Consider the following 16,090-nt stretch of genomic DNA (forward strand, 5'->3'; position numbering starts at 1 on the left):
GAGGTGAAGTCAGCCCATTTTAATAGTTTTACACATTTTAGCATTCTGTGAGTTTAGAAACTGAGTAGGTGCTAGAATCAGCAAACTTTTTCTTAGTCTTTGAGTAAAACATTTCCGTCCACATCCTTGTCTTCGTTCTACTCACACACTTTGCTAAATTGATGCAATTGCCCTCTTAAGAGGAATTCTGAAAAGTAGACATGGATGACTGGAGCAATATGAGGAAACCAAAATTAGTCCCATCTCCCATCAGCAACTTAATATTCTTCCCTATAGGGGAGGGCACTGAAAGAGTGTTAGATAGTGGTATTCAATGGTCTAACTGCAAAATGACTAGGAAAAAAAGGCATTCATCCATACTTTATACAAGCATAGGAATTTTTTTTTTAAGTAGCAGGGAAATTGCTTTTACATCTCATGTTTGAAACATTAGTAGAATTCACCAAAGACCCTCTTAAATACTAAAAATTTATATCAGATTAAATATAATTTAAAGGATCACTGATGATTGTGGGAAATATCTGCATAAAAAGGTATAGAGTAAATGATAATAGCTGTGATAGTTTTATATTATTGCAGAATATGCACATGTAGACATCAGGACCCTAATATATAAAAGAGAAAAAGTGTGACAGATGAAGAGTGTGAAAATAAATGAATGTGAATAATAAACATGAGGGGAAATATTACCCATGCACTTAGTAAAAAATAACAAATTATAATTACAGTAGTTTTTTTTTTTTCCATTGTATTAAAGGGGCTAAAAAGAACTCTAATTTTGTCAAGATAAGCGGTGATTACCAAACTCTTCTGAGCTCAGAGTCCCAGTATGTTCAGATATTTCACTGGTAGGGATTTAGGAAATAAATGTTATGCTAATTGCAAATCATGTGTGTAGAAAAATGCTCACTTTAGAGACTGATTATAGAATGTCAATGTAAAATACTATATATTGTCTTTAAATGACTGGTTTTGAAGACTCTAGTCCAGTAGAACATTTTGTATTGATAGAAGTATTCTGTACTTTGCACTATCTGATATCATAGCTATTAGCCACTTAAGATGTGGCTAGGGCACCTCAGGGACTGAATTTTATTTTTTTAATTTGTCTTTTTCAGAGCCACACCCATGATACATAGAGGTTCCCAGGCTAGGGGTCAAATCAGAGCTGTAGCCGCTGGCTTACACTACAGCCACAGCAATGTCAGATCTGAGCCTCGTCTGTGACCTACACCGTAGCTCATGGCAACGCTGGATCCTTAACCCTCTGAGTGAGGCCAGGGATCGAACCTGTGTCCTCATGAGTACTAGTCAGATTCATTTCCCCTGAGCCACAATGGGAACTCCTGAATTTTTATTTATATTTAACAGCATTTAAACTTAAATACTCACATGGGGCTGGTGGCCACAGTGTTGGACCTTGCAGTTTGAGAAATGTTAGGTGTGAGGGCAAATAAACTAGTAGTTTATATGCCATAATTACAAGTATATAAATACCTGTATGTGCATGTGGAAAGTGATGCCCACAGTTAAAATATTTGTGTTAAAGTCAAAGGTAATGAGTGATTTTTAAAAAATAGTAGTTATAAGGTCAGGTAAAAGTGATGCTGCACCCAGCACGGTGCTGTTCACCATGGTAGCCACCAGTCTGATGGGGCAGTTAAGTGCAGATTAATTAAGTAAAATAAAAAATTCAGTCCCTCAGGCACACTAGCTACATTTGAGGAACTCAGTAGCCACAGGCAGCCGATGCTTACATTTGGACAGAGCAGATAGAGAAATCAACAATTGCAGAAAATTCTCCATGCTACAGATGGAACTGATGGGAGGAATATACTGGAATATGTCATTGATAACTTATCAGTCAGTCATTTCCAAGGACACAATGACTTAGAACTGGAAATTACAGTTAGTTAAAAATTGTAAGAAACAGTATCATAAGATGCTACTTGTGTAACCTAGCTCAGTGTACCATTAAGTGTAGGCAGTGGACTCACGTTGGTTATACCAGCCCACGGCTAACTGCTTCTTCTCGATTCCAACATGTATTTGGAACCTCTTAGAGCAGAGTGGTGTGAAGACTGTGTCATCTGAGCACATCACCTGCTGTCCCTCATTGAGGGAGGCTGCCTGGAGGGTTCTGTGTAGTGGGAGCTAAGTAATAGCTGTGAGCAACAGTCCTTAGGGCAGCTTTGTGAGAAACTTAAGTCATCTGTTGGACTAGCTAATCATCTTGCTATGGTATCTTGGTAGTGAAATTAAGGCCTGAATACTAGATCTCTGAATGAAGTAAGCTAGACTCCTCCCCTCCTGCCAGTGGAAATGAGGCATGATCCATGGCCCCGTAATATGAATCAGGACTCTAAAGGGGGGAGCCTCGTCAGTGCTTCCATCTGGGGAACCTATCTTCTCTCTTTATCCTCCTGCCCTGGGGATTCACCCAGGTAGTGGAACCTTTTTCAGCAAAATTGACAACTTTTCATTTTCCTTTACCCCTTTTAAGCTCCCTCTGCGTATTACGCTTAATTCTTTGTACCTATTTTCACCACTTCCCCCCAAGTTAGTTTCAGAGGTTTTCCAAGATGTCCAAAATAGGAAAAATGTTCTAAATTGAGTTTCTAAAGTTTTCTTTTAAATGTTTTCCTTTTTTCACATTTAATCCTGATTCCCTGATATAAGATATTAAATTGAATTCCTTGGAAATATGAAAAGCCTTTTAATCCTATAATTAAGACATAATCTGTCAGCTAAAACACTGTTTTATTGATACAGGATAAACATAAATCCTGGATTTACTGCCTGCCTTCTTCCCATCGTTTTGGCTGTACATTAAACGGCTGCCTGTGCCCTGAAATGGTGTGTGCCAGGTGCACTGTCCCCTGCATTTTGAGGATTGGTTCTACTTTTGAGAAATTTGGGGTCAAGTGAAATCAAGTACTTGGTTATATAGATTTTTTTCTGATTCTAGTGGCCTTTCATTTTGGATTAAAAAACCTATATGTATTTAGTCCTTTATCAGTGTGATTGTTTTATGTGTTACAGACTTCAGCATTTCTTCTTTTTCTCCCTAATTTATCAACTTTGGAAAGAGTTATGAAACTAATGGAAGGAAAGCAATCTCTGTTCTTAGTAATAGTCTATAAGCTCAGGAAAACATATGCATGAATAGGATTCAATATCTCCTATTTAAATTTTGTGTTTTTTTTTTTGAGATTGAAGAAAATGTACATATTTACTTAAAATCTAAGTCTGATAGAATGGCATCTTCTGATTTCAGTTTAAAATTTGGTAATGAATTACTCAAGCATAATTATGAAAAAAAAATAAAGGAGTTCCCATTGTGGCTCAGCATTCAACGAACCCAACTAGCATCCATGAGAACGTGGGTTCGATCCCTGGCCTTGCTCAGTGGGTTAAGGATCCGGGCATTGCCGTGAGCTGTGGTTTAGGTCACAGATGTGGCTCGGATCCCGCATGCTGTGGCTGTGGTGTAGGGTGGCAGCTACAGCTCCGATTCAACCCCTAGCCTGGGCATCTCCTTATGCCCTGGGTGGGGCCCTAAAAAGACAAAAATAAATAAATAAATAAAGCATAATTATGTAAATAGATAATCATTATCACTTGGTTTATGTAACCTGTTCTTCAAAAGGTAAAAACAAAACTAAAGTATAAAAAAGACATTACTTTTTTATCTACATCAATATTATTCTTTTACTTGATATTGGGCAGTATATTTTGAAAATACTTTCTTACCTTCATAAAATATTCCATTCCTTCTCAGGAATTTGGTTTGAAATAATATATTCATAGCATTTTCTCATAAATATTTTGATACAGTATTTTTAAAGCATTATATTCTGAAGTTATTTAATATGTAATTAGAGGTTGATGTTGTTAACATTATTTTTAAATAACGTATTTTCACACCCCTTGAAACATCTGTAGACTTCTGATTGTTTCATTTTATGTAAATTTCAACCTTGAGAATATTGAATAATTGGTTAATATTCTTTCTACTTACCATTTTTTTTTTAATGCTTACCATATGCCAGAAGATACTTAAGCTCTACAGATAATCAGTATAAAAATTAAAAAAAAAAAAAAAAGCTGCATCCCAAATCCATTTTCTCCAGGAGCTTACAGTTAGTAGATTGCTTCATGTGTGATTATGTGGCGTTTTTCCCAAGTCAAAGGGCTTCTTTTCTTTCAGTTGTCAGGAAATGCATGTCATTAAAGAGAGATAGAGGAAGGACAAAGTTTCTTTTTGCTCTTTTTAACTCATTGCTTTTCAGGGAGTTTAGCTTTCCTAATTTTTTTTAAAATAGTACTTACAACTCTGATCATTTGGCAACCCAGAATTTGTCCATACCTTTCTCAGCTTTCAACTATGAGTTCATTGCTGAGGGAGAGGTTAAACTAGTCACTTAAAAGTTTGGGGTTTAAAGAGTAATGTTTGAAGCAAATAATATTCTTTAGGGAAGATACTTTCTGTGAAAGCAGAGAATACGGCTTTTGGAATACCTGATTTTATCTAATTTATTTCTTTGGAGCCTACAATTTGTATTGTAGACAGATAAACTTGAACCAAATGGTATGATCTCAGCATAATATTTTACTTTTCTCTCCTCTTCAGGAAAATCTTAAACTTCCACCACAAGAAGATTAGAGGTCCCTCCTGCACCAGGACAGATCCGCAGGTCTTTTTCAGTGTTCTTGGAGGTGTGGGGTGTGAGCACTTGACCAGGTTGTGTCAACCTCCTTGTTCTCTAAAGGTAAGCGCTGTGTAGGGAGTGCACACTTGTGGGCCCAAGCTCCGAGCAGGTCTGGGTTTGGAATGCTCCATTGAGGCCTTGAGACCCTTTCAACTGCTCATAGCAAAGGGGCCTAAGCAGCCACCTGTGGGCAGGACCCCACACACAGCCATCAAGAAGAGGTGGTTTTCCTTCTCAAAAGTGAAACATGTCCCAGAGATGTATGGGTGTGTTTTGTTTTTTAAAAATTCCAGTTATAGTAAAACTTGTCTTCCACTTCAGTCTGCATTTAAATCAGTTTAATAACTGCTGTGGTTGATCCCTTAAGAACTCTCTTGGATACATTAAGGTTTGCATTGAAGAATTTTGAAACAATGACAGCATTTAAGCAATCTGGTGGCTTAATAGCTTAAATTGATATAACCAGCTTTGAAGAATTGCTTTTTATGATCTTCTTGAAGCTTCCCTTTACTTCAGAGAAAGTCCCTCAAAACATTTTTAAAATCTGTGTTAAGCTTCAGAAAGTATGGGAACAAATATCTTCTTAATTTTTAATAGGTATATGATCATAAAATTTATGTCAGATCCTAATTGGAAGAAAAAAAAAATCCCTCAAAATCAGCAGATTTTTTTTTTCCCTATCCTGCAACTTTTTCCTATCTTCAGAAAAGATATACATGGGTTCCAGATAGGAAACCTTATGAAGGATAAATAAATTGGTATCTTACCTTTACTTCTAAACTCTAATCTCAGAAAACCTATTGTTCTTTTATACAATTGATAGGCACCTCCCACAGTGACTGAGCATAAATTGTCACTTGGTTATCATTCATTGACAATGATTTGATTTTGAAAATGTCATCAGGATTAAAAGTAGATTAGTACTAGGTAAGGGTAACTGGCTGCCACCAGAAGACCAAATGTCTACGGAACATTTCAGATTATAATTACCAGGACCCATGGTGGCATTGACACTGAGGGCTTACAGTGCTGATGAAGAAATTAAATCTGTCCATAGCCAAATTTATTCATCTTTTTTTTTGAAAGCTCATAAAAATGATCTTGGAAACTTTAGTTCTAAAAGAGACAAACTTTTTATGAACTATTAAGTTTGGGAGAAATCTGCTGATTTTTGCCTGTAGCCTTATCTTTGCTTGATGATATATTTTTTTTCTTTTCAAAGCAGTTGTTCTTACTGTATATAATAAGTGATATTAAGAAGGAAAAATGCCTTTTGTGTTTGCTGTTAGAACGACTAAAAATACACCTGAAACCTTTCGTGAAAAAACCTTGAAACCAATTTGGTTTTTTATATGTACATAGTTGAGAACTTAGAACCAGTCTTTCTTATTATAACTGCAGGCAACTTCAAAAGATAAAAATCTTTGGAGTTTCCATTGTGGCTCAGCAGAAACAATTCCAACTAGGAACGATGAGGTTGCGGGTTTGATCCCTGGCATTAATCAATGGGTTGAGGATCCAGCGTTGCCATGAGCTGTGGTGTAGGTCACAGATGTGGCTTGGATCTGGCGTTGCTGTGCCTCTGGCGTAGGCTGGCATAGGCTGGCAGCTGTCGCTCCAGTTGGACTCCTAGCCTGGGAACCTCCATATGCCGCGGGTGCACCCCCCCCCAAAAAAAAAGACAAAAAAAAAATAAAAGATAAAAATCGTCAGAGTAAATATGGCATGTTATATTAGTGAAGAAATAGACGTTACTTAGTATATGAAAATAATCTCTCTATAGTTTTCTTTGAACTTTTAATTTATGACAGCATGTTAAAAATTTTTAACCCATCTAATAGCATGGAACAGAATAGACAAATGCATCAACTCTTTGGGCCAGCTGAGAAAAAAATTTGCATTAAAGGTCAAACTTACTGAAAATGTAAGGTTGGGTATAAAAATTATTTCTTAGCTAAGCTAAGCTTTGTAATAACTGAATTTTTTTACTCTAAAAAGGCCTCCCCACCCCATTCCCAGTCATCTTTTTTTTTAAATGAGCTTTGTCTTACTATAGTATCTGCAACATAACTTTTTAAAAAGAAAAAAAATTATTTCCTCGTTCTAAAACTGGTGTTCTAATTCCACATCAGTTATGCAGCATGACTGTATAAAATGAAGACCTTTGAGATCTTGCTTTCTGTATCTAGAGTATCACAGGTAAGATCTCTAACCAATAATTCTTATTAATAACTTGTATCATCTCAATTTGTATTAGACAACAAAATAAATTATTTTGATTCTAATAATATATGGGAATGAAAACCCAACATGATAGTACTTGAGAGAGTCTTCCATTAGAACTAGGATCTGGGAGATTTTATTTTTATATATACAGGCACACACTTAATCGTAACACAGGTACACACTAGTGTTAATTTCATCTTTTGACTTAAGTAAGACCTTTTCAAAGATCAGGTTTCTAATGTGCCTCTCACTGGTATTTGTTTTTGTTTTTAAAGTGTCAGAGACAATCCATGGAAACAGTCTCTGCTAGAAATTTAGTTTCCTTGGTATGATCATGTTCCCTACCTACTTGGATAGCTAGGTGGAAGTGAGAGAGGCAGCTCTGTATTTGCCATTTTTCATTTTTTAGAGAAAGAACAGGAAGGAAATCCTAGCTCAGTCCTCTCCTTGGAGTCATTTTAGACCAGCACTGTCCAGTAAAATACATTGCAAGTCACAAATACAAGCTACATGTGTAGTTTTAAGGTGATTTTTTTGTGTGTTTTGTTTGTTTGTAGCCACATCAAAAAGGTAAAAAGAAACAGGCAAAATTACTTTAAATTATATTTTATTTAATCTAATATTTCTAAAATATTACTATTTTACCATGTACTTAGTACAGGAATTTATGAGTTGTTTTACCTTTTTCGTACTAAGTGTGTATTTTACATCTATAGAACGTTTCGTATTGGATTAGCAACATTTCAAGTGTCCCATAGCTACATGTCAGTGAGGGTCTGGACCAGGAACGGGCTCCTGTACTGGCACCACCCATGCAGACGTCTGCCAGGTAACCCTGTCAGCCCCTCCACCACCAACTCCCATCTTAGAGTTTCCAAATTTAGCAGAAGACAAAAAAAAAAAAAAAGAAAAAAGAAAGAAAAAAAAATACTCAGGATGCCCAGCTTAATTTGAATTTAAAATAGATAACAAATAATTTAGTGTAATTATGGACCGTGCTATATTTGGGATATACTTAAAAATATTGATCTGAAAAGCAAATTTAACTGGATGTCCTATAATTTATCTGGCAATCCTGCCCTGGCTTAACTGAGGAGAAGACACCAGGCTGCCTGGAAACTTGCAGGACTAGAGGATAGAGAATCTCTTCCTCTGGGGAGGATTTTTAAAACCCTCTGGAAGGCCGTATGCAAGCCAGGAACTATCTGTAGCCTGTTTCTTCCTAATTCTCTAAGATTTGAAGAGACAGGGGCTCAGTCCTTATATATTTAAATAATTTTACATCCAAATTATTCCACTAAGCTGTAATGTTTATTAAATTCTATGAAGTGTATGATTCCTTACTTGAGCTTATAAAATAGAACCCGTCTAACAGACATTACTAGTATCAAACTTTATAAGAAACACTTTATCCGAGGCTATAATCTCAGCAGTTTTCAGGGTCCTGGCTATTTCTGGTGCTTTTCTTATCACTGGTTACCACCACAGCTGTCATTTCACTCTCAAGTTGGCAAGCATTAATTCAGAATATTCAGTTGCTTAATGCCAAGATAAGGCTTACTTTACGTGTGATTCTCTGCTCTGGAGTTGACCTTGATCCTGGCCCAGGCAACAGCCAGTCAATTCTCACACTGTTATCACCTACCCCTAAGGGCAGCTTTTACAGAGGACTACCTTTCCATTCATACTCTTTAATGTTTTTTAATGCTCAAATTCAGTGACATTTTGGAAGCAGCTAACAACTTTTCTAATAGTTGCTCTACCTTTCTAAAGCGGTAGAAAAGAGGCCATTCAGTAATTCGTGTTCTCTGACAGTAATTACACCAGCTCCACAGTCCTTCTCAGGGCAGCCTTGTCGTCCAAAATCAATGACCAGGTGACAGCTCTGCTTGGTTATCAGCTAGGCAGGGAGGGCCACTGCCAGCCACCCTGGCAGGTTAGAGGTTGGGGTTAAGCCATGGTGCATTCCAAATCCATTCACGCTTAGGAGAATGTACCCAAAAGTGTGGATATGTTTATAATTACTGCATTTCCTTCAGAGAACAAGAATGACAGGTAAGTACAGGTTGGTTCTTTTTGTGTTTTTGTTTGGCAATGATCCAATGACTATTTTTAAATAGGAAATTTAAGTATCTGAAAGTATTCCCTTTCCCCCAGTCACCCAAAAGAGCTCAGATATAGCCTACATTACGTAATATTTTTCTTCCTCACTCTAAGAAGGAGTTGCACTTGATGGGGGCGTGTTGGGAGAAGACAACTTACTGTCATTTGAAAGCCGTGAACATCACACATTTCCATGTCTAGAAATATCCTAGCTTTATGTAAGACTCTTAACTTTGCCTAACTTCTCATGTCTGAGGTAGGAATTACTTTGTCAGATTAACATCTGCATCTAGATAAGGTACTCAGCCTTCTGACAGCAGTGAGTAAATTAACGAATTGTGTTTAGGTTTTCTCTTTTATTCTCAAGACTTCCTTTTAAGTTTCAAGACTTTAAAGACTTTTACCTTATTTTTTAAAATTACGATTTAAAGCTACAAAATACCTTAAATATTGGAGCTCCTGTGGTCGTGCAGTGGGTTAAGGGTCTGGTGTTGTCTCCATGTCAGTATGGGTTTGATTCCCCAGCCTGGCACTGGGTTAAGGATCTGGTGTTGCTGCCGCTGTGACATAGGTTGCAGCTGTAGCTCAGATTTGATCCCTGGCCTGGGAACTTCCATATGCCACAGGTGCGGCCAAAAAGGGGAAAAAAAAAAACAAACAAAACACCTTAACTCTTACCTATTACCAAGTCATATTTAGATGAGCTTCAGAGGGTCTGTGAATATCCCAAGTTAAAAATCAAATTTTGTCTGTATATGTTTTTTGTTGGGAAGAATGTACATATTTTTCATTATATTCTTGAATTTTGTAACAAAAAAAATGGTTAACAGACACTGATCTGGACTAATGTTATCATTTACTGATAAGCTGAGTTTAAGTTACTTGCTTTCATTCATTTGAAACTTAATACTCATTAAAACTCAAGTTTATTTCTAAAAGAAAGTACTTATTTTAGAAGGAAAAAGCTTTAACTTGAATTAAACTTGAGAAATACCAGCCTACATGAGAGCAGTTAACTTGCTAATAGTTTCTTCTGTTCTACTCTTTGATTGCAATCTTTACCATTTGTTACATGAAGATGACTCCTTAATGAAGTATGAGACTGTGGTAAATTCTTGAAGATGGATTTTAAAAAATGAATTATCTAGTACCATTTAAATTCTGCTTTTCTCTTTCAAACCCTTCAAAACAAAGATAAAGCTCAAGAAAATAGGTGAATAATGTTATTGTTATTTTCAGGGTATTAAAAAAATGCGGTTAATTGCCTAAATAAACATCACACTAACCATTGTTGGGCCTTGTGGTTCTGACCCCTAGTTAAAGAAATTCTGCAGTGAACTGAACTGTATGCTTCAAGTTGTTTTCCAGTGATAGTGTATTTTCAGTTATAGTGTATTTTAAGGTTATTCTTTTTATTGTAAGATGCTTTTAATATTATAGTCATACTTTAGAAATGGTAAGTAAGCAAGTGCTATATTAACTAAGGACACTGATAGGTCTTTCTCAAAATAAAGGAAATAGCATTTTCTTTTTCTTTTCTTTTACTGGTACTGGCTAGTGAAGTCTGCCTAACTCAAGATTTAATGAATTTATTCCACTAATTGAATAAAAAGAAATTTGAGGGGTGATACACAGAAAGCGATTATTTCCCAAGAGGAATAGAAAAAATGTAAGACAATTTAAGATATTACCTGTATTTTCAATTTAAATTTAATTATACTTTAAAGATTCTAAAATTTGTAGCCTAAAGCTCATTATAGAAAAATGGCATTGATTTCCAAAATACATTGGCTTTGTTTTGTTTTGTTTTTTCCTTTGAGCATTATTATTCAAGGTGATTATCACTTATGCTCCATGCCTTTACAGCAGGTAACTTTTTTTAAATTTAATTTTATTGAAATACAGTTGTTTTACGTTGTATTAATTTCTGCTGTACAACAAAGCGATTTAGCCATACATGTACGTACGCATAACCATTCCCACATAGGTTGTCACAGAACATTGAATAGATTTCCCTGTGCTCTACAGCAGGTCCCCATTGACCATACATTCCAGAGACAACAGTGTGTGTTTGTTGATCCCAAACCCAAAATCCATCCCTCCCCCTCCACATGTGCCCTTTGGTCACCGTAAGTTTGTTTTCAAAGTCTGTGAGTCTGTTTCTGTTTTGTAAATAAGTTCATTTGTATCATTTTTTTGGATTTCTCCAATAAGTGGTACCATATGATGTTTGTCTTTCTTTGACTTCACTTGGTATGATAAGCTCTAGGTCCAACCATGCTTCTGCAAATGTCATTATTTCATTCTTTTTTATGGATGAGTACTACTCCATGGTGTATATGTGCCCAGTATTTATCCATTCCTCTGTTGATGGACCATTTAGGTTGCTTCCTTATTTGGCTGCTGTAAATAGTGCTGTGATGAACATTGGGGTTTGTGTATGTTTTTGAATTATGGTTTTCTCTGGATATATGCCCAGGAGTGGGATTTCTAGATCATATGGTGGCTCTATTTTTAGTTTTTTGAGGAACCTCCATACTGCTTTCTGTAGTGGTTGTGCCAATTTACATTCCCACCAACAGTGAAGGAGGGTTCTCTTTTCGCCACACCCTCTCTAGCATGTATTGATTGTAGACTTCTTAATGATGGCCATTCTGACTGGTGTGAGGTGACATTTTGCATTTCTCTAATAATTGGAGATGCTGAGCATCTTTTCATGTGTTTTTTGGCCACCTGTATGCCTTCTTTGGAGAAGAGTCTATTCACATCTTCTACCCATTTTTTGATGGGCACATGGGTTGTTTGGGGTTTTTTTGTTTTTTGCTTTTATATTGGGCTGCATAAGTTGTTTGTACATTTGGAGATTAATCCCTCGTCGATTGCTTCATTATAGCAGGTAACCTTTTGAGTGAGCCAGAATTTGGTTTTTATGCAGGAAGAACAGTTTGTGAATCACTAGGCCACCTGTGTTACTTTCCATAGGTAATTACTACCTCCCCCATCTTCCCTTCCAGACAGTATTGCCCCCCGCTCTCCACCCACCAAGGAGCCCTCTGGCCTCCCTTTTTTGGGCCACAGTGTTGCCTGTGTTGTGTGCTAGAGCAATGGGGACATCACATAAGCTCATTTCAGTGAGAGAAGCCAGACACAGCATTATGATCACGAGAGTCACCCATGTTACTGAGTGTAGCTGCTGATCACCCTTGTGGCTCTGTAATGTTTGTCATATGGACGTACCACAAGATTTGAATTTTTTGGGGCTGCCACATCTGCCCTATGAAGGGTAGAAAGATGGGAAGTTGTAAGCTTCACAGTGAGTCTGGGCTTGAGCCAGTGTGGCAGCAGTGAGGATGACGAGAAGTGGGCCTAATAGGGATTTGAGTGTTAGAGTTGATAGGACACAGGGCTGTGTTAGAAGAGGCAACAAGAAATACAGTGACCAAGGGAATCTCACCAGTTTCTGACTTGGGTAGAAGTGGATGGTGGTCCCTTTATTAAGTCGTTACACTGGAGAAGAATGTATTGTTGTTTGAGTTCTAGTGATGGAGGGGGATGGTCAATTCAGTATCCAAAATATATGAAGTACTGTGCATAGGTCTGCTTTATACATCTGAATACCTGCTGATCAACCAAGTGAATGTATGACTTGACATTCATTCATAACAGGGCGCTTCTAAATATGGACAGTTGTAAATCTTGTCTTTTATCACCTCTTAAGTCTCATCAAATACTTTTTAAAAATTTTTGCAGGAATGATTTTGTCACGTCTTATTTTTTTCATACACACAAAATCCCTCCCAATGTAGTGCTATTTCCTATGCAAGCAGAGGTGCACTTTCCCACATACGTGGTATCAAAGGCACCATAATGCCTGTATGCTTTAAAAGTTGTGTTTCTGTCATTATGGTCTTTCCTTTAATTAACACAATAACCACACCTTAGAGTGAGTTAAATTACATGAAATGATTAACCTAGTTACTTGGCAGGATTTAAAGTGACCGAAATAAATGTTTATTAAATTTGGGGAGGGGAAAGGAAAGAGGATAAGAGCAAGGTACAACCTACACCCTGAGCACAAGCCATGGCAGGTGCTGCAGGAGGACATGGGGGCGGGGTCAGGGCAGGACTAGTGGAATTCGGAGTTAGGGTGAAAGTTGTGAGCAAGGAACTGTGCCAGGTGGTGGTGCTGCCTGTGCTGCCTGGGACCCACTGTGCCCTTGGGAGATTTTATGGGTGGGGGAATAACAGGTATAGCACTGAGTAAAACAAATACTAGGGTTCAGTGGAATCCCAAGTAGACTTGGCTATTTACCTCCAATCAGTTATGATTCAGTGTATATTTAGACCACATAGTTTTAACTAAAATCAAGATAGTTTATTATGTCCATAAAAAAAAAAAACCCTGAGCAATCATGATCAAAATTTTTAGTAATAGAGTTTTACTTAGCTTTGGGCTCTATCTCTTGTTAGATGGTACAGTTTTCAGAATTAAAATTTCATTTCATTTCATGGTTTTTGTTTTTGTTTTGTTTTGTTTTGTTTTCCAAATTTTGCCTGTAATTGACATTGACATAGTAAAACCAAACCAGTCCTTTCAGAAGCTACTGAAGTTAATTAGTTTATTTAAGATACACTTGTGAAATATATATCACATTTGTAATGGTATTCTAGCTGAAGGTGGTGATGCAAAGAAGTATTTCTGTCTTTTGTTCCTAGCACTGTATCGGGGAAATTAAGAAAGTGCAGAAACACTGTGTTGATGCAAATTAAAACAAAATTAACTGCTTGAGCGGTGTTGAAGAAGCACTGAGTCCCAGGGAAGGAGATGATGGGCTGTGATATCAGAGAAGAAACAACAGAGGTGTTAGAATTCAGTCTGGGTCTTGGGAGAGTAGCATTTGAGTAGGTAGGGCTGGAGCAGTGCAGGTGAGGGGAACACCAGAGGACCAGGAAACTCGAAATGCAGAAATGTGGGGGTGCTGGGGAGTGGCCAGCAGGAAGTCCAGGCTGGGTGTGGAGAAGAGAAATGTCACTGGAGTTTTACCACCTTGCAAGAAGCTTTGAATTGCTCAGTAAGTCAGCAGAAAGTAAAGCACAGCTTATTGATTTTTAGATTAACTGTAAGTATAGTTTCACTTGTCATTATGTGGTAATTATTTAGCTTTTCCTTGTTACACATGATAATTATTCAAATTTTCATCTCTTTGGAAACCTGTATGAAATTACCTGAAGGAACAAAGCGATTGTGCTTTTTAAGGTGCTGAGAGTCTTCCCCTGAGATCTGTGGTTGGCTTCAGTGGATCTGGATCTCTCTGAAATTCAAACTTTAGATATCTTTCTCATCTAGAGGAAGACTCACTGACTTCACCCGAGTCTGAAGGGTCTGACAACCCAAAAGACGTTAATAACACAGCTCTTGCTCTCCTGACTTAGAATATTTTTAATCGAACATATGTGACTTTTGTCTCCCACATCATTAATTTTTTCTTCACTGGTAGATCTTTTCCATCAATGTACAAATAATGCTGTTTTTTTCTACCATACTAAAAAAAAGTTCTTGCTCCCAGCTTTGCTTTCAGCCACAAGCCAGTGTCTTCCCATGTATAGCTCACCTCTCCTTAAGAGGTGACTGTGCTTTGGGCATTCATGGCTTCTGCCACCCAGCAGAATCGCCCATCTTGCTGTCCCTGTGGGGGTGGTGTCTCCCTCCTCGTGTCCCAGGCTGGCCGTGGCATGGGTGGCTGTGTCTCTCTGGCTCTCAGGCACTGCCCTTGGCTAGCTTCCTTCTCACCTCTCTGCCTTCTACTCTGTCTTCTTTGTTAAGTCCTTCTCTCTTCTCCAACCTCTAAACTGGGAATGCACCAGCATCTGGGATTTGGGCCTCTTTTCTCTTTGCATTTACTGCCCTGGTGACCTCATCTAGTCCCCTGCCAGTAGGTGACCACCTGCTTGCTGATGAGCAGAAGCTGTTGTCAGTTCTCAGAAAGTAATGTAGTCAACCAGCCTCCCCGTCTTCCCCACCAACGCTTCCTCCTGAATTTTCCCTGTGGATGAGCCTTGCTATCAGCCTTGATTCCTAGCTTTCTTTTATCCCATGTCTTATAATTCCCCACGTCTCTGTCACCATACTCTCCTGTCTGTACCCTTAAAAATTATCCAAAATCCAGTCACAGAGACCATTTACACTGCTGCAGCTCCAATCCCAAGTCCCCTTTGCATCTATCCTGTATTATTGCAAAAGCCTCCAGTGAGGGGTCTTCCTGTTTCTGCCTGTGATTTAATTCCATCTGTTCTTAATTCTGCATATAGAGCGATTATATCAAAATAGAAGTCATACTGTATCACCTTCTGGATGAACATCTTCCGCTGACTTCTCATCTCAATCGGGATAAAAGCTAAAGCCCAAGAAATGGCCCACCGTATTCATCCCCTGGACGCTCTTCCTGCCCTGGGCTACTCTCCCCTCACTCCCTCTAGATGTGTACTGATAGATACTGGCTCTTTGCTATTCTTGCATTGTGTAGGCAAGTTCTTGCTTCCCAGGTTCCTGCTGTTCTCTCTGCCTGCACAACTCTTTTCCTGTTACCTGTGCAGCTCCTTCCCTCCTCAGCTTGGTCCTTCACTCAGGTGTCAGCTTAGGCTTTCTGGAGTCACTGAATCTAATACTGCAGCTCTCCCCACTCCATCCCAGTTCTTCTTTCTCCTTCTTTCCTGTGAGCCCTGTTACCATCTCCCATCGCATGCATTTCACTCTTCTGTTTATTTTCTGCTGTCTTCCACTAGAATGTAAAGGCAAGGGTTCTGTTTGCCTTGTTCACTGCTCTGTACTCAGCACATAGAAGTGGAGCAGCTGGTTCTTGTTATACACTCAGTGAATATTTGCTGAATGAACGAGTCAGCTTAAAAAATAGTCCCCAGATTAAAAGTAGTTCAGAGATTCTCAGAACCCTTGGATCACTTAATAAACACTCAAATATTTCAATAAACAACCTACATGGAACTAAAAGACTAGAAATATGACTGTATATACTGATATTATAGCACATGTA

The 16,090-nt window shown here is 38.0% G+C and overlaps 1 protein-coding gene across 41 annotated transcripts in view; it reads left to right on the top strand.

The window, feature by feature from the left end:
* ZEB1 (zinc finger E-box binding homeobox 1) overlaps positions 1–16,090 on the top strand; it is a 203,367-nt gene that overhangs the window by 61,973 nt on the left and 125,304 nt on the right. For 29 of the 41 annotated variants that reach the window (XM_084980057.1, XM_084980076.1, XM_084980056.1 and 26 more), the window contains one exon: positions 4,634–4,772. The exons of the other annotated variants lie outside the window; for them this stretch is intronic. The gene's annotated coding sequence lies outside the window, so the exon portion shown is untranslated. The remainder of the gene's footprint in view (positions 1–4,633; positions 4,773–16,090) is intronic. 41 annotated transcript variants of the gene reach the window in all.

Source organism: Sus scrofa, chromosome 10 (genome assembly GCF_054392235.1).
Source record: "Sus scrofa isolate SSC_HxYL_T2T_F1_AM1 chromosome 10, Sscrofa_HxYL_maternal_Yorkshire_Landrace_v2.0, whole genome shotgun sequence".
Lineage (NCBI taxonomy): Eukaryota > Metazoa > Chordata > Mammalia > Artiodactyla > Suidae > Sus > Sus scrofa.